Source organism: Barbus barbus (assembly GCF_936440315.1).
Source record: "Barbus barbus genome assembly, chromosome: 7".
In the NCBI taxonomy this organism is placed as follows: domain Eukaryota; kingdom Metazoa; phylum Chordata; class Actinopteri; order Cypriniformes; family Cyprinidae; genus Barbus; species Barbus barbus.
In genome coordinates, this window is record NC_136735.1 from 15,837,341 (window position 1) to 15,861,822 (window position 24,482).

The 24,482-nt window shown below is 37.0% G+C and overlaps 1 protein-coding gene across 2 annotated transcripts in view; it reads left to right on the forward strand.

The window, feature by feature from the left end:
• LOC306872320 (mineralocorticoid receptor-like) overlaps positions 1–24,482 on the forward strand; it is an 81,601-nt gene that overhangs the window by 19,667 nt on the left and 37,452 nt on the right. The gene's annotated exons all lie outside the window — the stretch shown is intronic.

Genomic DNA, 24,482 nt, shown 5'->3' on the forward strand with positions numbered 1-24,482 from the left:
TACTGCTAGTGTCCTGCAGGGCATCTTGCACTGGTTGAACTGGTTGACCATGTAAGTATGGGAACAGAGATGTGTATAACAGAGATAGAACTTATACACAAGCTCTACGGTGTGTTTTTTATGTGATGTATATGGTAGTGATTGTTATATGACATTGTGTGTCATCTTTTTTTTTTTATTAGGATAGCAATATAAATGCGATGATCTGATTTACACAGCAGACTGATCATCGATAGCCAGAGGGAAATTTCTTTATTGCTCCAAAGAGATGAATAACACCTTAGAAACCTTAAAAATTAAACTCATACCACTGAAAGATTGTAGATTTATAAGGCTCCGTGAAAGTAACCTTTCGCAACTGAGAGTAGAAAGCAGAAACAAAGAGCTGAGGGAGAAGTTTAGTTTAGCCTCAGTCAATGGTGAAGTAAGATTTATAGTAGCTCCTTGGGACCAACAAATTCAGCATAATCTGTTTTCAATCATGCTGTTTAATTCCAAGACATTTTGCAGCATAAATAGCTATTTATTATATACTTTGGGTTGTCCTGACAATGCCATATAAAATACAAGATTAGCAATAAAATATTTATATACCACAGCAAAAACTAATATTCAGTTTGTTGAACACTACTGGTCAAATGTTTGGGATCAGTAAGATTTTTTTAAATGTTTCTCAATGTCTCTTCTGCTCACCAAGGATGCATTTATTTGATCAAAATATACAGTACAAATTGTGAAATATTATTGCAATTAAAAAATTATTCATTTTGAGTGCAGTTGTGCTGCTTCATATTTCTGTGGAAAATTACACATTCTATTTTTCAGGATACTTGGATGACTAGAAAGTTCAAAAGAACAGAATTTATTTGAAATCGAAAACTTTTGTAACATTAAAAATGACTTTACTGTCATTTTTGATCAATGAAATGCATCCTTTGTGAATAAAAGTATTAGACAAAATTTGAAAGTCAAAGGCAACTTGATGCATCCAGATATTTAAGTTCACTAAGCTATTGCTTTGATAATTGTACTAAATATATATAACTATTACGATATTTTGTTTTTCTGCACAATATATTGAGTTATGACCAGATGACTTAAACAGCTACATTTGAATTTTGGAAGAAAACAAAAACATTCTAGAATGACTTTTTGTAGAGTGTATCTGCATAAACAAGGGTCACAATTTACATGATTATTCATAGATGACCAATGCTGACACAGATTAAGTAATCTCTAACTAATTTGTGTGGTACAGACTTTGTCTGTTTATAGAATCAACAAGACATTAAGCCAGAAACGAAGAGTATGGCCAGCTATCCTTGCCTTATGTGAGCAAATCAGACCATTCGCATTTCTCTTTAGCAACCATCTGGGCATTTCAGTTCATTAAATCTGCACTAACAAGATTAGATCTAGTGCAAATGCTCAACAGACGGCACGCTAGAGATGAAATGTGCCTATACTACTGCTGTTCATCCATAGATTAGTTCTATGGCTGTTTTTTGTAAATAAGTGGAAGGAATGCATTACAGCATTACAACAACAGTTTGACAACATTATACAATGGCATGCATAGATAAATGTCAAAGTCAGTAGATAATCCACTTTGACTGTTTTTTTTTTAACAGATGTAAACCACATTCCTACACCCACAATCACACAATTTCACTTTGTTCAAGGTCAGTCACAAACAACCAAAAAGGGACTGTCCTTTAGATAAATCAAGATAAATCACTCACAGATGAATTCTGTCATAATTGACACACCCTCATGTCATTCCAAACCTGTATGACTTAGGCTACTTTCTTTTGTGGAACAAAATACGTTTTCAAATGTATTATAAAAATAAATAAAATAAAAATCAATCAATCAATCAATAATAAAGTGGCATAATTGGTGTATGGTTTATTTTGAAACAATTTAATAGTACATTTTTCAAATAATTACTATAAAATGGTAAGTAACACATTGAATTAAATGTGAAATTTTGAATTTTCTTGTAAAACATACTCTAATAATCTTTACTTTAATTCCAACTTTGAAAAATCATTTTTACAGTGTATGACAGACCTCTGCAGTGATCCGTGACAGTCATATCCCTTCAATACATAATAGGAAACAGACATGGTCTGATTGCTTTGGTCCACCTGCAGTCACTTACATGCCTTGACAGAAATGCACCGTGCACAACATTCTCAATAAAAAATGCTACCAGGCTCCAGATGTGCCAAGCCCACACAAATAGCTGCGCAAATCTCCAGTGGGGCCAGTTGTTATTTAATGTATGAAAATACAATTCTCAAATATCTTGAGACTCCATTCATTGCACTTAATTGGATTGAGTGAGGCCCACTCGTTGGCCTACATACGTATTGTATTGTGCTTAGGATGCTTTATGCGAAATGACACTGATCTGATGATTGACATTTAAGCTCTCAAATCCACTGGGCCGTTGTGAAGGGCTTTGGGAAAAGATGGGGGTGGGCTATAACCACAGAAAGATGCTGCAGCACTTTGTCAGAGCACTTGTTGATGTGTCATTTGTGTTGTTTTTATCTCCATCTGTTAAGCGCCTTTCGACTTTCTCCTTCCTCGCCTGCGCTGAGATCACTTTTTTGAAACTGGTTCCTCAACAACTTTTGGAAGGAAACTTTCTCGAGCCTCACACTTTCTTTCCTCAGAAGGAATGCTAGGGAGAGGCAATATTTATTCACTTGACCTAAAAAGAAATCCACCTGTTTTGAAAGAAGCTGCACTCGGCCTTCAATAAGTCTTATTTAATTTCCTTTGACACTAAGCATGAATCACAGTAAAATGGGCTGTATGAAGACTGGCTTCTGAGAGTACTGAATACCTATCACATGAAAGGGCTTGCCATGTTTGCCTAGATTACCGTGTTTGAGGAGATTAGGAATAGATTAGGTGCAGCACTGAAATGACTATGAAATTAGATTATAATCTGTTATCAAGGGTATGAGCAAACTAATTAGCCAGCAAGGAGGAACGTAACAGAGTGGAATTAATCCTACAGCCTGGAAGCCTTTTACACTCACGCACATGCGCGCACACACAAACACACACTTTTTTTCTGAACAAGGTGCTGGCATGATAACTCACTACTTCCATTCTGTTTGCCATGTCTGGTCTCATTAAAAATCATTGTAGGATGTACAACTACACCGCAAACCAGAAGCACTGGTGATGCAAGACAAAGTGAGCTCAAGATTCAACATGTGCTGTTGTTGACTGCCACAAAAATTCGATTTTTAAAAATATTAATATAAAAGACATAAATAAGCATTAGGTTCGCTACGTAACGTACATTTAAGCTCAAAATGCCCCACAGATCATTTATTATATCATTTTGAAAATGCATATTTTGAGTGAAAGTAGTAACAGGCTTTTTTTGTGCATGCCTCTTTAAATGCAAATGAGCTGTTGCTCCCTGCCCCCTTTTCCCGAATAGGGCCGTGCCTTTACAGCTCATACATCAGATACTCTGCCAAAACAAAACAATCAGCGGATTGTGTGCGACTCAATCAAGATGGGGTCTCTGCTAATACGGCAGTGACCTTCAACAATCGTGGGCGGGGCCTGTAAAAATTGACATCAGAACAGCTTGTTCTGAGATGCTGCTTATGATTTATGGGGATTAAAAAAAGAGCGGGTGGATTTTTATCATTATAGGGTGGTTGTGTACACACTGACAACACACATTTATGTTCAAACAACATGTAAAAGTGAATTTTGCATAATAGGTGGCCTTTAATATGGAGTAGCTTAAATTTAAGACAATATTGCCAGTTATTTTGTCTGTTTTTGCTCTGATAGCAAAGATCCAAACAAAGCGTTTGCAAGCAGAACACAGTATATTGTGTTTAGTTGCTGGGTGAATCAGTGTTTTTGAACAAACTGGCTAAGTGAATAATTCAATGACCCATTCAGTCAATTTGGTCACTTGTTTGGTTTCTGAATGAATCAGTATGTTTGAATGAATCTGTTGACTGAATGGTTCAATGACTTACTCATAAAAACAGTCACTTGCTGCCATATCCCAGGTTTTTGAAATAGCAGTAGTTAGATGTAGAAGAAATCATGCTAAAATATTAAACATAAGGTGCTTGAAGTGTTAAGTAATATTAAAGCTGAAGTGTATTATTTCGGCTCTGCATCACTAATGTCACTAAATGTAACTGTAAAAATAATGATCGTTGCAAATAGGTTTCTCAAAAAACTTCTGCCAGTTGTCAGACAAACAGAAAAAAGCCCCAACCCAAACTCATGGCATTGGATGAGCTTTGTGCCAATAACTGTACGTAGCATTTGTAATTTGAGGTTACACAGGTTAAATACACAACCATTCTACACTTACATCTTACTCAGTTTGTTTGCAGATTACCATGTAAACCAATCACAGAGTTGATACCTTCTTTAATCAGCTCTTTTGTGCTGTGCACTCCTTAAGCATGCATAGAGAAGGTAGATGGAAGGGAAGAGCAGAGAAGAGGAGAGAGAGACTAAAACATGGGAACACAGAAGTTGTTTGGTTAGTTTCTCCAGTTTTGCCGAGCTGGTAGATGCCCTAACTACAGCATCATACTGCCTGCTACTCCAGTGACAGCCATCGAAATGTAGCTGTGTATTAAGACAAAAAAAATAACTTCATAAGCGTTAAATAAATAATATATTTACATCAAATTGGCTCAAGATACTTCTGCACATGATAAAGGATGTCTTGAATGTCTCAAAAATATCAATAACTAATTTCCGACCAAAATCGAAGTTGCAGTCTTTTGCCTTTGCACGGCAGATTTGTTCTGTTCTGCTTTGATATGTATGATGCTGTCGATGCTTTGGTCAGGTGGGTCTGTGTCCCTTCATGCTGAATGTTGTAGTATAATCTATTTGATGCTGCTAAAAAATTATTCAGATATTCTCTAAATGATCTAATGCATTAGTCAATCACAATCGGCTGCAACCGAAGTTAGATGCATTTCTTCACAGCTTTCATAAAGTCAAATTTTGTTGATGGTGAGCAGTTTGCATCTCTGAATAAATAATAAATGTATTCAGAGAACTTCAGTATAAGGAAAGAGACAAATGCAGAATTGAAAACTGGTCTGCTCATGCAACTTTAAGAAGACTTGTTTACTAGCTGTACTGTATCTAAGGGCCTGGGGGTTAAAAGGCATGGCAGAGGTCAAATGCAGCATTCACAAAACAGTAAAGCAGGAGAGAGTATAAAGTTGAGCGAATAAGTAGAACACATTTTGGAAGAATCACTATAGTTGCTCAACAAACAGTTTATTGACACTTTAATGGAAATGGAAAAAATCAATAGGATGCAGGTTTTAAAATAGTCCAACCACAGATACAGATTTAGAATTTAGATTCAGCTGACCCCTCGTTTAGATGGGGGTGAAGCTGAATGAGAGACTATATACACACACACTATATAGGGAGAGAGAGAGAGAGAGAGTATATATATATATATATATATATATATATATATATATATGTATATATATATATATATACATACATACACACTACGCACACACACACTATCATGTATACTGGAAGTATCAGGTTTAAAAAATAGTATTCTTAACATTAAAAAATGTATTAGAAGGAATGTAAAATTAGAGTCACTTATACTCTGCCATAAATGTTGCATTTCAATTAGTAGCTCAATTTTATATCATTCTGAGGCTGAAATTAGAAAGATGCCATTTCTATACAGAAGTCAAGGTTGTTGTTTTTTTTTCTCCTTTTCTTACTCTGTCTAGCCAGTTGGTTATTTATTTACGACAATAGGTACTGCAGTGGATCCTGTAGGCTGGCTTTAAGGCTCCCTTTCCACAGTCTAGTTTTATGGCACTTTTCCACTGCATGGTACAGCACAGTATGGTTCAGTACAGCTCACTTTTGGTGGGTTTTCCACTGGGAACAGTACCTGGTACCTACTCAGCCGAGGTTCCAAGCGAGCCGTACCGTTACCAAAACATGACATGAAAACTCTGCTGATCACTGATTGGCCGGAGAAAATCGTCACTGCCTGTGTCATTGAACTTTCGGCACGAGACACAACAGATCCGCCAGATTTAAATCGGCACAGCCAGCGAAGGATCGAACACAACTGTTTTGAATGAGCACACCTTTATTAAACAACCAAAAAATGGCTGTTTCGTTGTCTGTTGAGGAAGTACAGATGATCCTCTCATTGATAGCTGAGGAGCGGATCCAGCGAGAGCGTGATGGAGAGACACGGAATTAAAATGTTTTTCAGGAGTCATGGCAGTAGAGGCGGCGCAACTATAATGACACGTTAAGAATCCCACCCACTCTAAAGCGGTACTAAACTGCAGTGGAAACGCAAACCGAGCCGAACTGAGCCGTGTCGCGCAGTTCTGAACCGTGTCGAGCCGAGTAGTACTACGCAGTGGAAAAGCTCCATTAGAGTAGCCACAGATCCAGTACTAGGTAAGGTTTTAACACAAAAGCATGTCTGGAGGTGCTAAATGGGAAGTATTCCCATCGGATCCCTGGAGACTGGCAATGGGAGACGTGCTCCAAGGGGCAGCCTCACCTCCTTGGGGCTGGTCAATACCAATGTGTGCTTTGGCAGGGAAGCTCAGAGCTCAGATAATTGGCAGATTTTCCTCAAGAAATATGTTATGATAGGTTTTCCTATAAAAGTCTGTGGGGGAGGGCATCTCCCATGAGGCTAAATACACCAAAGATGAGTCCACAGACTGGCGCAGTGTCACTGTGTGGTCACATTAACATTAAAAAAAGAGAATGAAATCTACAGTAGAAAGTCTGAGGAGTATGGCTTGGAAAAAGATGTCTCATGTTCCCATTTCTTAGTGTTTACAGCATTGTTCTAATAGTGGTACTTCACACCTTGTTGTACAACTACTAATTAAACAGGGGATTTCACATACAAGAAGCAACATGCAAGGAGATAACAAGAAATGTGTGGTGTTTTTGTTTTTAAAACTCATTTCACGTTGGGAATTTTCACTCAAGGGAAAATCTATAGAAACGCTGGATAAAGAAACCCTTTATTGTTGTTGACGTTAGCACTTTGACTAGCTTCAAACCCTCAAAGAGTAATTACAAAGGCAATGAAAGAAACTATATACCACAAGATTGAATAGTTTTTAGGGGAGCTTCTGATCAGAACTTGGTAAACTGTCCATTTTATGTCTTTCGTCCTGCTATTTTTTCTTCCTTTTCCACAAGGTTAGAATTTAAAAGCCTGGTGCCTAGTGTCCACAGCAAAGCCCATGCAGGCTTTATTTTCCTCCACTCTGTTAAAACAAAGCGAGACGTACCAAAGGCATGTCCCGGTGCCTAAATATTTATGAGAGGAGTGGATTATGCTGTGTATTTACCTTCATTGGCAGTCTTGCTTGAGGATACCTCAAAGAAGGAGGCACAGTGTTAGCGCAGGACAGTAAAACTGGGTTGGAGTTCATCCCGCACTCCTCCAGGATGGAAAATATGGGGAAATATTTCAAAGCCTGGAGCGTATTTAGTTGGGCTCTGCTTTGTTTGAGCTGCGTGCTCCCATGTTAGGATTCATTAAAAGTGCAGTGCGATTCAGAATGGATATGTGGCGGTGGAATCATCCTTGAAGACGGAGGGGTAGAGAGGCAATCTGCAGCTATCCCATCTCTCCACTCTCTGTTATGTAACCGGCCCTCCTGTGGTCTCTCTGACTCAGTCTATTTGTGGTGTCTAGAGTCAGATAAGAGTGCTATTGCAACCAGAGCTTCTCCACCTATCTATCCTTCCCTTTTCTATCATGTTGACATACGGCACCTGTGAGTTTTGCTCGACGTTATTAGGTACAGGTACTGAGAGACAATTAGCCTGTTTCAAAATGATAGAGCCTTGTAAACCAACCCATCTGAGTATATTTAGCTTATCATTTACCTGTCCTATCTGATGTAGAGCAAAGGACAGTAAGATTACGCAACACTGCATTAACTTATCACATTCCACAATGTATATGAGCTAACGACCTCGCTTTAGTATGAACATGGGCTTCATTTTAGACTGCACGAAGAGTGCATCGCCATTTGATCTTAACCATTACATAGTTCTTTCTGAGAGTCCTGCATGCTAAATTATTATTAGGGCTATCATTGTTAATTAATTAATTGCAATTAATTGCATATAAAATTGATAATAATAATAATATAAAATATATTATTAGAATATTATTAGAAGTCAGTATATTGTTTTATCTCTAAAACTGAACATAAGCCTAGCACAGGCCTATAGTCTAAAACAATCCATTGGGCAATAGAGTTGTTAGTCTTTCCGAGATGTTAACATAATGTGTGTTTGCATTTGATCTACAACATTTGCTGTTTTTCATATCATGTTCACAGAGCCCTGCATATGACATGCTAAGAAAGAAATAGATATTGGCTGCTAATTAAGAATTTTAAGTGCTCAGATTTAGTGTGGCGCTCTGGTGCTGACATCACCTAGAAATTGCTTATCCAAGGTGACATGTCTACCCAGCAAAGGGCAGATAGTGCATTGCCGCAAATATTTCACCTTATTAAATATACATCGATAGGCTCGAGTTTTTAAGGTGGTTCACCTGAGTCAAGGTTACGCTGGCAGATTTTTATTTCTAACATTTCTAGACTGAATGAGAGTTGCAAAGCTTCTAACACAGAGAGAAAAAGATACACAGAAAAAGAAAACAAAGACATAAATCACAGTGGAATGAGAGCGAGAACAGCAAATATGTTCCTAGAAAGCATGCTGAATCTGTCTTAGGCACATGGCTTACACATGTGTCCCAGTGTGTGACGCAGAGTGTGACACATCAGGTGGAGTCAGCTTGCTGTGGGCATTGGATGTGGCATTGACCCTAGTGCCTGTCAGACTTGGTGGCACTGCTGCAAGACGATGGATCTCCCGCTGTGATAGGTCTTTTTCTGTGACATTTAAAACACTACCAATATGTTTTTATCACTATGTTGTGCTAACATTTAACTTCCCACAATAATTTATGTTATTTATCCTTACAATGAAAAAAAGTTAACCTTAACAATATGCTTCATGTGGTAATATCTAAACCTTGGTCTTGTTAAAAAGTTTTTTAAATTTTACATAAATTTTAACAGGGGCTTCTACGTTCAATAATAGTTAAACTTAGATTAAGTTAGTTATTTAAAATGCCTTTAAAAGATCTGAATTCCTTTAAAACTTTTGACCCTGCTGAAAGTAATGGTATAATTCACATACTGTCTAAAATCTTTCAAATCAAATTTGAACCTCTTTTATTTAAATTAAAAATTTAAGGCAGCAAGTAGACTTATGTTTTTAATTTTTTTCTCCAGTAGGTTCAAAATTCAAAAGACATCTCAGATCACATTTTGATACCAAAAAAGAGGATTTTAAGGGACCTAAAATACAAAGGCAGATTCTGTATATTTTCAAACATAAAACCCATTTAGACTATTGTGTGTCAAATATTTACTGTGATATTTTAAATAAGTATATGTACTGTTTATTAAAGGGGTCATATGACATTGCTAAAAAGAACATTATTTTTTGTATTTGGTGTAATGCAATGTGTTTATGCGGTTTAAGGTTCAAAAAACACATTATTTTCCACATACTGTACATTATTGTTGCTCCTCTATGCTCCGCCTTTCTGAAATGCGGCGATTTTTTTACGAAGCTCATCGTTCTGATAAGCGAGGCGTGCTCTGATTGGCCAGCTATCCAGTGCGTTGTGATTGGCTGAATGCCTCAAGCGTGTGACGGAAATGTTACGCCTCTTACCATATTGTGATGTTGTGTCCCGGGTCAACGACACAAAAACAAGAAAACCCACTATAAACGAGGCATTTGTTGCATCCAGTGGGGACAAAATTACTGATTATAATGACTTATACTTCTTTAAACATTACCATGTCTGCTTTTGAGATCGAAGAATCGACAAACAACAAGTGCTACTCTACACTGCTCAAAAGTCCTGTTTGAATAGTCAGTGGCAAATTCTTTAAATATGAAAACGTACTCACAGGCTGTGAGTCAGATGCGCCAGACTGTCCTTGAAAAGTTGGAATTGCCTCACTTTATAGAAAAAGCCTTTGTGCAAGCCAGCATTATAGGCTATTATCTCCGAGGTTCAGGAAATAGTCCTCCATAAAATGCGCTGCTCACACTCTAATATTTGGGTTGAACTGTTCTGGAACAGTGCTGTAAATACAACTTAACCACTGATTTCTAGCTGTGTCCTCTTTTGGAAGCCCAAACAAAGTACTTTCGCTTTTCACAATGAAACACAGCGTCTCCAGGACATGGCGCCAGCGGCAGCAACAATACTACAGCAAGAATAATAGTTCCGCCTTCTTTCATTGCGTATACATTTGGGTGGTGTTTTGCAAATCTTCCCACATTGTGACGTAGACATATAGGGGCGTGTTTAAACAAGTCGTTTTAGGAGGGCGTGGTCAAGTCTTAAAGGAACACTCCACTTTTTCACAACTTCCCTAGAGTTAAACAGTTGAGTTTTACTGTTTTTGAATCCATTCAGCCGATCTCTGGGTCTGGCGGTAGCACTTTTAGCTTAGCTTATCATAGATCATTGAATTTGATTAGACCATTAGCATTTGGTCATCAAAAATAGTCTTAGTCTTTGCAACTTTAGTGATCATATCTATGCACAAATAGCTTTTAACACTCCAAAGAGAAAATAAAACTTGAAATCGCATCATATGACCCCTTTAAGTTGACCAAATATCTGTGATAAACACCTATTTTTATTATTATTTATTTTATTTAGTGTTTTGTAAAAAAAAAAACTTGTCAAAAGAATGATTAAAATCATAATTTCTGACTAATTTCTAGAAAACATAATTGAATAAAATTGTTCAGTTTGGCAGAGAAAATCATTATGTTAAACATATTTAATTAATATTTTTAATCCTCACTTTAACTATGGCAGCCCTAAAAATTCTTTTTTGTAAATATTTCTCTGTCTTATATGACATCTCTTGACTGTTTCATGCTAAAAGTGTTTTGAATCCAATGAGATGGTTGATTCTTCATCCTGCAAGATTTCCTTAACATCTCCAGACACACTTTTGAATGATGTTGCCAATAATAATGATTGCAAAATAATGATTAGGTGATTAACAATGAATAATGATTCATTAAATCAAGAAGTATTTACTGTTGTAAGTAAGCAACAAGTGCTATTTTGAGCTTTTCTAGTGATCTGTACGTACATGCTTCGTGAGACATCTTGGACAGGTGTAGCATTGTTCTTTAAACTGCCATATGGTGCAGTAATCCTCCATCATGCACATACTACATCTGAAAAAGGTCATGAAAAAAGGACACTGGCGGTCCAAAGCGACATGTGTGTGTGATGTTCTTGTAATGTTCTTTTACGGTTTGTACCGTAATCTCTGAACTCTTTGTGCTACAACTCAAACAATACCCCATTAGGATTTATGCATTTTGCAACAGACTAAAATTGTGTTAAATGCAGACACGATGAGAAAAAATCATAACTCATGGGACTAATATACACAAAGGGGGAAAATATAGTTTCACATCAGTAGAGCTGATATTCATCTCTGTGAGATTGATATCCACTCATGCAGTTATTAATGTGTGAATCCAAATTCTAGTTACAATTTTAATAATAAACCTGGTTATCAGGTACATTTTTATTTCTGGTTGTGAAACCCAGTGGCTCTATTCCCAAGTCAAGTACTGTTGACTTTGAGAGCGTACACAGGCAGCTGGCTCACATGCTGTGAATTAGATGGCTTAAGTCCAGTGGTGCTCCTTCTCACGGCAATGTTTGTGTGTGCGGGGAGGGGAGGTTTCTTGTGGTCATGGTTTCATATTCAGTAACTCTTCACAAGCCACCGGTCATTAACCATGTGTGCCATAAACACGCATGACAGAGGGACATATTGGGACTGAAAAATGCATTTTTATTATTTTTTTTTATTTGCCTATTTGGTTTAAAAAAAGGATGCAAAAATCATTCATTTTAGGGTTTAAAGAGAAAATTCACTCATTTAGAGCCTAGACGACTTTTCCACTGGAGAAAGCAATATTGTGAATAAAGCACTTGTATTTTAACCAGAAGCAACAGTTTGAAGTTAGACATTTTTTTTCCGAGGAATTTGTTTCCTACAAACATGCAACTTTTCACTTCACAAGATGTTAATTGATGCACTGGAGTCATGTAGATTATTTGTGGATTATTGTGATGTTTTTATTGGCTGTTTTAACTCTCATTCTGACGGCACCCATTCACTGCAGAGCATCCATTATTGAGTAAGTGATATAATGCTCAATTTTTCCAAATCTGTTCCGATAAAGAAACAAACTCATTTACATTTTGGATGGCCTGAGGGTGAGTTCATCGTCAGCTAATTTTCATTTTCAGGTGAACTTTTCCTTTAATTTGAAATTAACCTGGAATATTTCTTTGAGTTAATAAGGCAATAGCAAGTGACTAGTTGACTATAGGCATAATTAAACTCTATGAAGAGTGAAAACCAAAAGCAGGTGTTAATTAATATCTCATTGAACAGCTTGACCTGTGATGTCTGAATAGAAATACACAGCATGTCAGGTGACTCACAACTCAAGCATTGTAATGCACATCTGTTGCTGATAACGGCTGGTATGATATTTGGATTCTTCTTCTTATCATGATCACAAACTCAACCTCATAACTCAGTAGAAATGTCCACTTGCTGCCCTTGAGCAGGCCTTGTTCAATGAGTGTGTCATTACAGCTGTGTGACACTGGCCTCGGGCCGGACGGTTTACAGTGAGCACAGAATGTTGCACGCCACGCTGTCCAAGTGTAGCTCTGAATTGCCAGCCGGCTGTCAGACGACTCCAGCAGAGGCACAGCCCCACCTGAACTCCATTGTTTATTGTCTCATAATGTAAACACGCAGGCCAGAATGCAGTCTTCAAAGAGGGTGGGGTAGTTCGCCGGTCTGGATGTTGAGATGGGCGACTTTTTGGCACTGTGTTTGTAAGGTAATTTCAATTTTAAAGGGAAATTACAACTTTAATATTCTTCAAAGCATCTTGAAATAAAAATGTATCAGTTTCTGTAAAAATATTAAGCCGCACAACTATTTTCTACATATACAGGACAATACAGTAGGAATAATTTTGTATCTGACTGGATTTAAAATAATAGAGATTCTTTTATTGTGAGTTGTGACTGACTGTGTAGAGAGGACCGGCTTGACTCAGCATGTTTCCTACAGGTAAGCTCATACACTTCAGGGATTTAGCTTCTTGTTTATCCTAGTCAACATAAACCCAGTCTGGAGGTCATAAGTGAATCAGGGCCATGTCTGTGCCTGAATGAGGCCACCAGAGGCAAAGAAGGTGGTCACACTGGATTCAGTGGGAACAGTTCAGTGTGAGTTCACAAGGTCACTCGTGTCACCAACACAAAGGATTTGTGGCATTTTTGCAAAGTTGTCTGTGTATAGGCTTTCAGGAAGGTCTGTTTATATCTCCAAGCTTTCCATAAACCAGATTAGCGTAAATTCTGTGGCATATCATTCCAAAGGTGCTGAAAACAGGACCTTGTATGGGTTTTAATGCTTGAATTAGGTGGTGTTTGCTGAGGAAAACCCCTAATAAGAGCTTTTTGTGTAGAGATCGAGATAGAGATCCACATTTTTGGAAATCCCTATCTGGATCACACAGAAATCTGACTACTTTACTGTTTTAGCATAGTCATTGCTTTGTATAACTAAGCTAGTCTTTGTTTTTGTTTTTTGTTTTTTTCATTTGTCTTTTCTTGGTTGAAATATGGAAGCCCATTTCTGCCAGAATAAAAAAAAATGCTTAGTTAAATCATAAACATGAGAAGAAAAGTCGAAATTATGTCTTAAACAGTCAGAATTATGGCATAAAATGTCTCAATTATGAAAAAAGTCAAAATTCTGAAATAAGAAGTTGAAGGCAGTGTAATGGAAGTGGTCTTTAAGAGAAGCAGTCTATCAGCGGAAGTTTAAAATCAGCTCGTAAGTGTATTTACTTGTCTCAGTGTTTAGCGCATTTGCCGTTGCTAGGAAACGCTTATTTTGTTTACTAGGATGAGAGTTGCTGAAATCGCGTTTGGTCTCGTACTGTATCGTGTATCTTGTCAGTGTGTGCACTTGCTTGGCCATTTGTAGTTGATAAACAGGAAAGTGGGTCCAGCTGAATTGAAATGATCATTTGTTGGATTGGTATAATAAAGGTTATTATACCGCGGCAGTCGTCGTGTGAAGCCCTCCTAGTGTGAAGACCAAAGAGTGTAAAGACCATCGACTCTACCGTGCGACTCCACCGGGCAGGGACACCGGCAAGGGATAGTAGTAGCTTTTTATTTAATTTTTTCATTGATATGTTTATTATTGAAATGTTGTTGTTATATGCATGTGTCAATTTTATTTAATTTCTTTATTTTCTTAAATATGTGGGTAGATAGTATTTATAGAGTTGTAACTTTTTAGTTTTAGTTACTTTTTCTTATTTGTAAGTCGCTTTGGACAAAAGCGTCTGCTAAATGACAAAAGTAAAGTAAGTAAGTAAAGTAAAAATAAATGTCACATTGAAATTGAGATAAAAAAAAATCATAATTACAGCATAAGTCAAAATAATAGCCAAGTCAAAAATTCTATCTGTCATTGACTTTTTGTAATTTCACCTTTTCATCTCATTATTATGACTTTAATAGAATATCATAAAACAAGCATTCAAATAAGTTTAATAAACTTATTTTATACACTTTTCAATAAACTTTTTTTTTTCCCTTTAAAGAACCAGCATTGCCATTGTTGCTAATTTACTTCAGGCAATGAATTTACTCCAAATTATTTTATCAGGCATATGTAATTTATTTTGTCCTTAATCTTTATCCAGTAAATTACAAACAGCTGGAAAAGTCACGGGGCCTTTCATTATTGTTGAGGTCTTGGAGTCACAAAGGTTGGAAAATACTGTATTAGAGCATGTAGGTAACCTTAAAGCTAACAGTCATAGACTAAAAGCCACAAAACTGAACGTTTAATCTTATTCTTCTTATTTGCATATAAGATTAAGGTCTGTATGGTTGTCTTATGTAATATGCCGATTAGAGGTCGACCGATTGATCGGCTGATTTTTGGCATTTTTTTATTAATCGGCATCGGCCGATTGTGCTACAAATTAGGCCGATTAATATACAGGCGCGTCTGCCAGCAACACGTGATGCTGCCTCGTGCGGCAAACAGATTGCCATTCCACTGGCACAACGGATAACCCTGTGATGTCCCCCTCTGCCTGCTAACTTTTTGAAGAGAGAACTACCTGGTAGAGCTGTGCGATTAATCGAAATCGAATCGCAATCACGATTTGAGACGTTGCGATTTGCTAATCGCAAAGCCTGCGATGTGGATGCGATATTACTCTGATCCAGATCATATGCATGACTGCCAGCCTTGAGTGACAGTCTTACTAACCAACAGCGTGAGCGCACCTTCTCCCCGATCAGCACTGCTCTAGCCAACTGCGTAAACACCCACCGTTTAAAAAGGGTCAGATCGAAAGTTAGGCAAATTAAAACTAAAGAAAACATATATATATATATACTGCATGTTCGCTAATTCAGAAGACCGCACACACAGCCCGTGTCTCTGAATGCTTCTCATACTCGCTCCGCTCTGCCCCACGATGCATGTCTCACGGACGAGCCGCACACACGCAGCCTGTCTCGTAATGCTCTTTTATACTTGCGGTCTCGCACCCGGTTCTGCTCCGCAAGTCTCGCACAAGCACATCTGGCAATATGGACGAGGCCTGACGCATGCGCACAACCTGTGTCCACTCGCGCCTGGCTCCGTGTTAAAAACTAATGTAAATTAAGTCTAACTGCTTGTTAATTTCACTTGGATGAAATTAAACATTCAGCACATTTTCCACTTGTTCTTAAAATCCCCAAAATACTTAAAAATGAACAAAGCAGCCCGTGTAACATGTAATACTTTAATAATTGACTAAAGAAATACAGTTCTTTATTTATAAAAAATAAACAAATCTTTCCTGTGAAATTCAGTAATTCTGTGAAGTACAGGTGTATCTCAATAAATTAGAATATCATGGAAAAGTTCATTTATTTCAGTAATTCAACTCAAATTGTGAAACTCATGTATTAAATAAATTCAGTGCACACAGACTGAAGTAGTTTAAGTCTTTGGTTCTTTTAATTGTGATGATTTAGGCTCACATTTAACAAAAACCCACCAATTCACTATCTCAACAAATTAGAATACTTCATAAGACCAATAAAAAAAAACATTTTTAGTGAATTGTTGGCCTTCTGGGAAGTATGTTCATTTACTGTAGATGTAATCAATACTTGGTAGGGGCTCCTTTTGCTTTAATTACTGCCTCAATTCGGCATGGCATGGAGGTGATCAGTTTGTGGCACTGCTGAGGTGGTATGGAAGCCCAGGTTGCTTTGATAGCGGCCTTCAGGTCATCTGCATTGGTGTCTCTCATATTCCTCTTGACAATACCCCATAGATTCTCTATGGGGTTCAGGTCAGGCAATGAATCTAAAATATATGACTTACAAGAAATGAACTTTTTCACCACTTTCTAATTTATTGAGATGCACCTGTACATAATAAATAATATTTTGGCATTCAAATACATCGCGTATACGGAAACATTTGATTTTGTGTCGAATGAGAGACCCAACGTTGGTTTCAGTTTCGTTTTAGCCTAAATGAATTAGTTTTGGCTTGTCGTTTATAGCTAGCTTCTTATATTTTTCATTCGTTCTTTTTTAAATACTGTTAATTGAAAGCATTTGTTGTGGAGTGAGTGGAACTAAAATAGCCTAGCTATGTTTACAGTGTTTATTATAATGTTTGTAAACATTTCACGTCAGCATTAGGCCTATTTCTGAATGAAATAATAAAATGCGACTTATACGTGACTTCTCTCTCTCTCTCTCTCTCTCTCTCTCTCTCTCTCTCTCTCTCTCTCTCTCTCTCTCTCTCTCTAAAAAGGGCAATTTTTTATACGCACAGCATATTTTAAACATGCAGCAAACCTTTTTAAATATTTTGATAAATTACTGAAAAAAAAAACCATATCGGTCGACCTCTAATACCGATACAAATTTTGCCCATAGTAATAAAAGAGATAATGACAGGCAAGGTTGGCAGCAGGAAACATCTTTGCATCATTGTTGATGTTTTGAGACTGTCACATCTGGTGTTGACCACTGGGGTATTATGTGAGATTCTGTCTCTGTGGCTCTGCAAATAGATGGCTGTTCATTCTCTACCAGGCTTCGACACACCCAGGGAAATAATATTCATGCTGATGAACATCAGTTGATAGGTGAGGTGCATTAACACAAGATGAGCTTGCCCATTTATCATTTATTAGGGCATCTTAAAGGGCAGAAATTACAAAATTAGCTTAAAGCAATCACTTTTTCTTATTTTATTATTATAAATAAAATTTATAATTTTTATAAATTATATTATATATTATATTGTTTAATTATAGAACACTCATTAAGGATGCAAAACCATTCCATGTCACTAAAATGAGTTTATTCATGCTGTCTGCACAAGGGAAGATATAACTTGTGGCACTGTAAAGTCAACAATTAATTTATACCAATAAAATATATACTCATGTATATATTTTTTTCATTTGCATCACATATAAGTACATGAGTGCTTGAATAAGTGGAAACCAAGTGCAACTGTTTTAAATTAAGGCTGTCAAATTCATAGTTTACTTGTTTGTCAGTCTTGACATACCCGCAGGCCTCATGTTGATGGACTTAAGTATCTGTCCTCCCTCACTGTTTACATGCTCAACACTGTAACACAACAAGGAATCAGCATGTTTTTCCACTTAAAGTCAGATCCAGCACTGGATTTCTTACAAACTGTACCATGCAGTGAATTATCACGCCTCGATATCACTCTGTGCAGTAATAAATTAATCCAATCTTTCCAAATGTCTTTTACATCAAATGCATTCAAGGAATGAATTTCTTGCACTTGCTCAGTGCTTCACGTGAAGGTGCTAAAGCAGCAATACCAGCTTCTACGCACCTTTCTCTTCTAATGAGGCTCATTGTAGAACCTGAGAGACACTCTAAGAAGTTAGTAAGAATGTTCCTAAATACAATTCTTGAAAAAACCTTTCTGAAAAGTTTTTGTTTTTTTCTTAAAAAAAGAAGGTACAGTACCTTTGCTACTATGTACTCTTTAGGTATTAATATGTACTCTTTAGGTATTAGGTATTAACCTTTAAGGTACTAATATGCATCTTTTAGGCTACGTCCACACGAAGACGGGTTTCTCCGTATCCAATCTTTTTTTTGCCTCAAATTCCATAAACACGGAGTCGTCTCAGGAAATATCTGCGTCCACACGGAATCACTGAAACCGACTGAAAACGATGTAGTACACATGCCAGACCAATATGTGGCGCTGTAATTCTGCCACAGAGATACACAAAAAAACAGAGAAGAAGACTTGGACCATGTGCGTAAACCTTGCGCGCTGAATATAAACTAACACACAAAGCAGAAGATTTTGCTTTAATAAAACTAATGAGCTCAGTAGGTTCTGCAGCACGAACACAGGCACGTAGTCTGACATTGTTGTTGTTGTTGTTGTCGCTGTTATGTGACGTAGCGGTGCCTGATTAGGGGCGAGTCGTGGGCTGATGACGTCATCGTTTCAGAAAATATACGGATTCGCCGTCCACACGAAAACATGAAAACGGCGTTTTCAAATTTATCCACCCTGGGACCCGGTTTCAAAAATGATCGGTTTCACTCTTCGAAAACGCCGGTTTCGTGTGGACGAAACGCCTATACGGTAAAAAATGTATGCGTATAAAGAGAAACCCGTCTTTGTGTGGACGGGGCCTTAGAGGTAAAAAAAAAAAAAAGGTAACAAAATGCCACCTTGTGAAAAGGTAACACCACAGTGACAGATTTTATTTAATTTTTTTTGTTTGTTTTGAAGAACATGACAGTGTTTGATGTTATCTGATTATATGGTGTTTCTAGTTAAAGACTCGCTGATCAACTCAATGAAAAACACTTCGAAGGGCATTTTTTTTTGTTCTGGAAGCAATCATTATAAGTGTGCACACTATTTTCACTGCAGCTGGCTTGACAAGAGTTCAAATGGTTGTTTTAAATATATTACAAATGGTTATTTTCAAAGAGCCTGTCTCAAGATGAGACTTTTATATTAATTTGTGCTTCCTCGAATGAATGCATCCTTTATCTCAGTGTGTGTGTGTGTGAGTGCACTGTGCTAAATTAAAAAAAGGTCCTATTTGAACATCTTTTAAACATTTAAAACATCTTACCTTCTTAAAACAAGTTGGAGGTAGGAAAAAAAAATAGTAGTTAAATTTATTAATGTTTTTGAATCTCGCCCCTGATTCATAAACATCTATGCTATTAGCTTTCTGTAATTAATATGATTTGCATAATTTCTTTAGTGAAATGGACAGACAGTGTGTGAAAATGAGCAACATTCATAATTTTGCATGCACAAATTAGTATACAATAAAATACAAATTAGAGTATACAATAGATAACATTTACTTTATTATTTTCATAATTTGCTTTAAACATTCTAAAAGAAATTAGTTGCTCAAATAGCCTTGAAATCTATTTCATAATTAGTTTCACAGATTCTTTTTACTTCCTTGCAATTCACAGCTTCATCATTTACATTTAAAGTGCATTAGAGGGGCAGTCATATTGGGCAATTCACTTCAGAACACCCCCAGTGGATAGTAATTCAGGTTCTGGTATATTAAGAGGATGTAAATGTATTTTACACGCACTCACTGACGTTGCAGTTGACCCTTTGATAGATCCAGGTCTTAATAGCCCTCTGGGGACCCATAATTCTCCGCAGGCTGACCATAATTTCCCGCTGCGAGCTGCTATGCGTGGTGCGTGGAGTGGGTGCAGTGATAATGTTTAGACTGTCTCACTCTGGTTATGTAAGCCATTTGTCCTCTCCCCTGTTTGTTTTACCTAATCTACCTTTAGCTTTTGCCGCATTCCAAGGTGTGTTACATAAATACTCTAGACTGGAGAGGAGGTGGCTGTCTGTAAGAGCGGTCGCTGTTTGCACAATGAATGGTGATCCTCTTGAAAGTGAGCAGGACACATTTTCTCTAGCCTTTCTCTTTCTAGCTTTGGTTAGCATCTGTGTACGGTGAAGTCTGATAACTTTACACCCACCTTAACTGATAGAGAACAGCTCTAATGGTTTAAATTCAGTGTAACTATCGCCGCATGTTCTATTTCTGCCCATTGCTCTGCACAGAGTCAGGAGAAAGACTGCTGCTTTAGCGCTCTGTTGAGATTGATACGTGACAGCTCCAGCGCAGTGCATTCGAGCAGTTATATGGTTTGTTATTTTTGCATTCCTGATCCATCTGTCAGTCTTCTTTCTCAACCCTGCCAGTATCTTTCTGCAGATCTCAGTTGATGCAGCAGCACATAAGCAGCAATAAATATTCAGAATCCAAATAATATAGCGAATACCCAAATTCTGCATTCCATTACCCTTCCTGTAGTTTCCAAGTTGAGCTTGAACATAATGTATTATATGCATATTCTGCTTAACGAATGCAATTGGGTCATTCCTACTGTTCAGTATATTTTTAAGCAATCATATGTATTATACAGAATATAAAGTTTGCACATTTAAAGGAAGGAATGATAGATATTACATTAATCTCTTTTATCGTAATATCACAATTAAATGAACATAATTGCAATACTTTGGTTGAGTGGATGTTGCTATTTTTGTTATTTCCCTGGGGGCTTTGCAGTAACCCATATTCCAAGATATATATATATATATATGCTTTCTCTAATTAGAACATGCTTTGGGAATGTATTTAGTAATCACTTTATAGCTCATTCTATGTCCTAAATATAGCGCACTGTCCTTCTGGTCTTTTGGTATATTCTGAAAAAATTTAAAAGCCAGATACCATCATCTAGGAAATGACATCAATTTTAATAGGAACACAAATATCAGTAAATACAGTATTAGCAAGGAATTTTATGAATTCTGGGATGTTTTGTGGTATTATTTGTTCTGTCTCACTCTAAAGTATTCCATTCTGTTGATTAAAATGAAACTTACAGACATTATGATAATATTAAAATTCAAAATATTGTTAAATTAACTACATATTAATATCCTCATGTAAGCCAACTCTCAAACCCTCATTGACCTCTTCTATCATGTTAATTTATCTTTGGTGTTAATAATGGTATTTAATCAAGTGCCTGATCTTGACCAAAGCAAAGTCTAATATATATGTGTGTGTGTGTGTGTGTGTTCAGGTTACAGAATTCAAAAGTCGTTGCATAACAGAAATTGACAGAATTGTCATATTAATGATCAAAGAGGGCTTCTGCATTTCTGCATTCCTGAGTGTTTCAAGCAAACCGCTTGCTTACAGATGTATTTCAGATTTTTTTAAATGAAATCTGAAGATGAGAAAGCATATCTACAGAGAAAGAACAGACCCAAAGCTAGAAAAAAAATGCTGTTTGATCTGATTGCATGCTGAGTCCATTCTAATTAGACCGCAATTGTCCATAATAAATGAGAAATGCAAACACCTGTACATAGTTACAAGTGTCCTCACTTCAACCCACACCTTTTTCTTATTACATTCCTCAAGACCTGTCTGTTTCCACAGAATCATTTCAAGCATTTCAAGCACTGAATGTGTTTACATGCGTCTTAAGCCCTATTCGGATGGGACTAGTTTTCTAAACTACGTTTGAGTTTCGATTCTTATCACCTGACGTCTGCGATTTTCATGTACCAATTCGGACGGGACTAACATCTCTGTGTTTATTACAGAGGTGGGAGGGGCTGTTTTGTACATCTGGGCGTTTCAGAGATCACGTGCTCTGTATGCGTGCATTGCGTATAGTCATTCGGATTGATTACCATAATCACACAAATACTATGGTGAAGCTAGTATAGCATAACCATGTTAATGTGTGATTACTTTAATTTTACTTCAGTTATTTATTTGTAGTAAACCCGTGTTTAATTTTCATAAAGGTACATGTAATTAAAACATTATGTAATTGAGTGCAGAAATGAACGCAAATAATTTTACCTGACGCTGATTAAAATAGCCAGTCTTAACAGCGATCTGAACGTGATCTGGCTCTTGATTTTATTATTGTCTTTTTTTTTAATCATTATTTATTTCTTTGCCGGGATGCAAATATATCAAACATGAGCGTGGTAAGAGCGTTGGCCAAAACACACAAGGAAGCGCATTGTGAAAACAAAAATCACCAAGTACATCTGTGAAACAAATTTCTCTAACGACCCCCTGTAAAACTAGTCCCGTCCGAATAGGGCTTTATACAACATACAAGATGTTGTGTTCTTTTATCAAGGAAAGGCCACAAATAGCGACACACACACAAAAAAAAAAACCAACTAATGGTCAATTTTGAGACTTTGGGCTCTTTGTCATTTAAAAATGTGTTGTTTCAGAGAAAAGAAAAAATACAACTTTTATTTTATTGCCCTTTATATACATATCTTAAAAGGCTGTTTTCTCAAAGTAGATGATTATTTTTTAGAAATTTCCACTTATACAAAACTTTGCAGTTTTATTCCTATCTATATTCTGAAGGATTTTACAGAGGGCTTTGTTCATACTGTCTGTTGTTTGTCTGATTTTATATTACATTTTATTCCTAAAAACATGTTGAATTTTTTTTCTGTCTGTTGACAGTATTTTCTGATTTATGTAGGGATAAAAAAACAGATATTCAAAATCCTTGCTGAAAAAACCTTTGCAAAAACCTTTGACTCTAAAGCAACTTTGAACCAGTGATTTCTGTTTTTGTAAATATATGCAAATTAGTGGAAATATGCCATATATCAGTGGATATAATATGATTTAATAGTGGATATACATGATATATTAGATAATGCCTCAATTACAGAATTTCAGAAACCTTGCAATACAAAAATATTTGTAATCAATCAAATATGGGGGGGAAGATTACAAATAGTAATCAATCAAATAGTAATAGTAATTACTAATAGTAATCAATCAAATATGAAAGTATGGTATAGTATCTGATATCTATTTTTTTTTTTTTACCCTATTCTTGAATCAATCTATCCATGTTTTGATGTATTGCATTGTCAGGTTTTTGTAATGAGCTGTTTTTTTTTATAGTTATCAGCATTTGTTGTACATGTAAACTCACCCATTGACCACAGAAGTAAGGGTTAATTCAATAACACAGAGTAAATGGTGCAAATGGAAGTAAAATTCAGAATCTAACTTCAAAATTCAAACTTTTTCTAAGAGAGGTGAAGCAGGTTACCCATTCACTTTGTTATTTATACCAAAACAATACAAGCAACATCCACCAGCTAAAGTTGTAGACGTTAATTAGTGTTTTTCTCTCATACACAAAACACAACAGCAGTGTTCTCACGGTATGCCGGTCATAAGGGCGATCTGTTTCGTAACAACCAACACTGACCTACTTCCTGCAAGACCAGTCACCTTGTCAGCCCTTTGTTTTATCTTTGTCTTTTTTACTTGGTAGCAAGAAATGCTCGGTGCAGAACAAGAGAAACGGAGGGGCTCGCTGAACAGTTTAATGCAGCCAGACCTCTCCACATCATGCACTGCGAGCGTTGCAGTGCCGCCGGGGCGATTAGCTCACCAGGGCCTGCCAATCGACTCCCTCGCTAGAGACCCCTGCTAACCGGCTAACAAATTGAATGTGTGTTTAGACGGACGAGGGAGAATTAGATCAGCCCTCTCGACTGTGTCAGAAAGATACGGTGAAGTTACTACCTGCACCAGGCCTTGAGAGGGAACGTGCCTCTGAGACCCAGAGGCTTGTTAAGACTCAAGGATGTTGTCAGAATGCTAACCAGACAATTACCGTGCACTACTGATTAAAACGAGAGCACGCTCATTATCAAAGTCAGGGTGGGGGAGGTACGTGCTAAGCCTATCTTGCCATTAAAGTATTGTTAGAGTCTTACTGTTGTGTTTAAACGAGTTTCGTTTTTCCTGCACGCCACAGGCGTCTTTCAGAGGGTGACTTTCACCCGGTCCGCAGGGCATCCTTCTGAGAGGCTCTGTCCACTCAGGCTATGTCAGGTTTCACTGGGCAATTTAATCAGATTTCTGCCAAGTCAGCCAGACTATTTGGAGTATGTGCTTCATTTTCAATGTTTCAATTTCATTTTGGAGGGCACGGGATATAAAAATCTCTCTATTTCAGTTTCCAACATTCTCTCATTTTCTGCCACTTAATGTTGCTCAGTATTTATTTCTGTGCGCATGCGGGCTCCAGTAGGCATAAATCGACTGCTTTG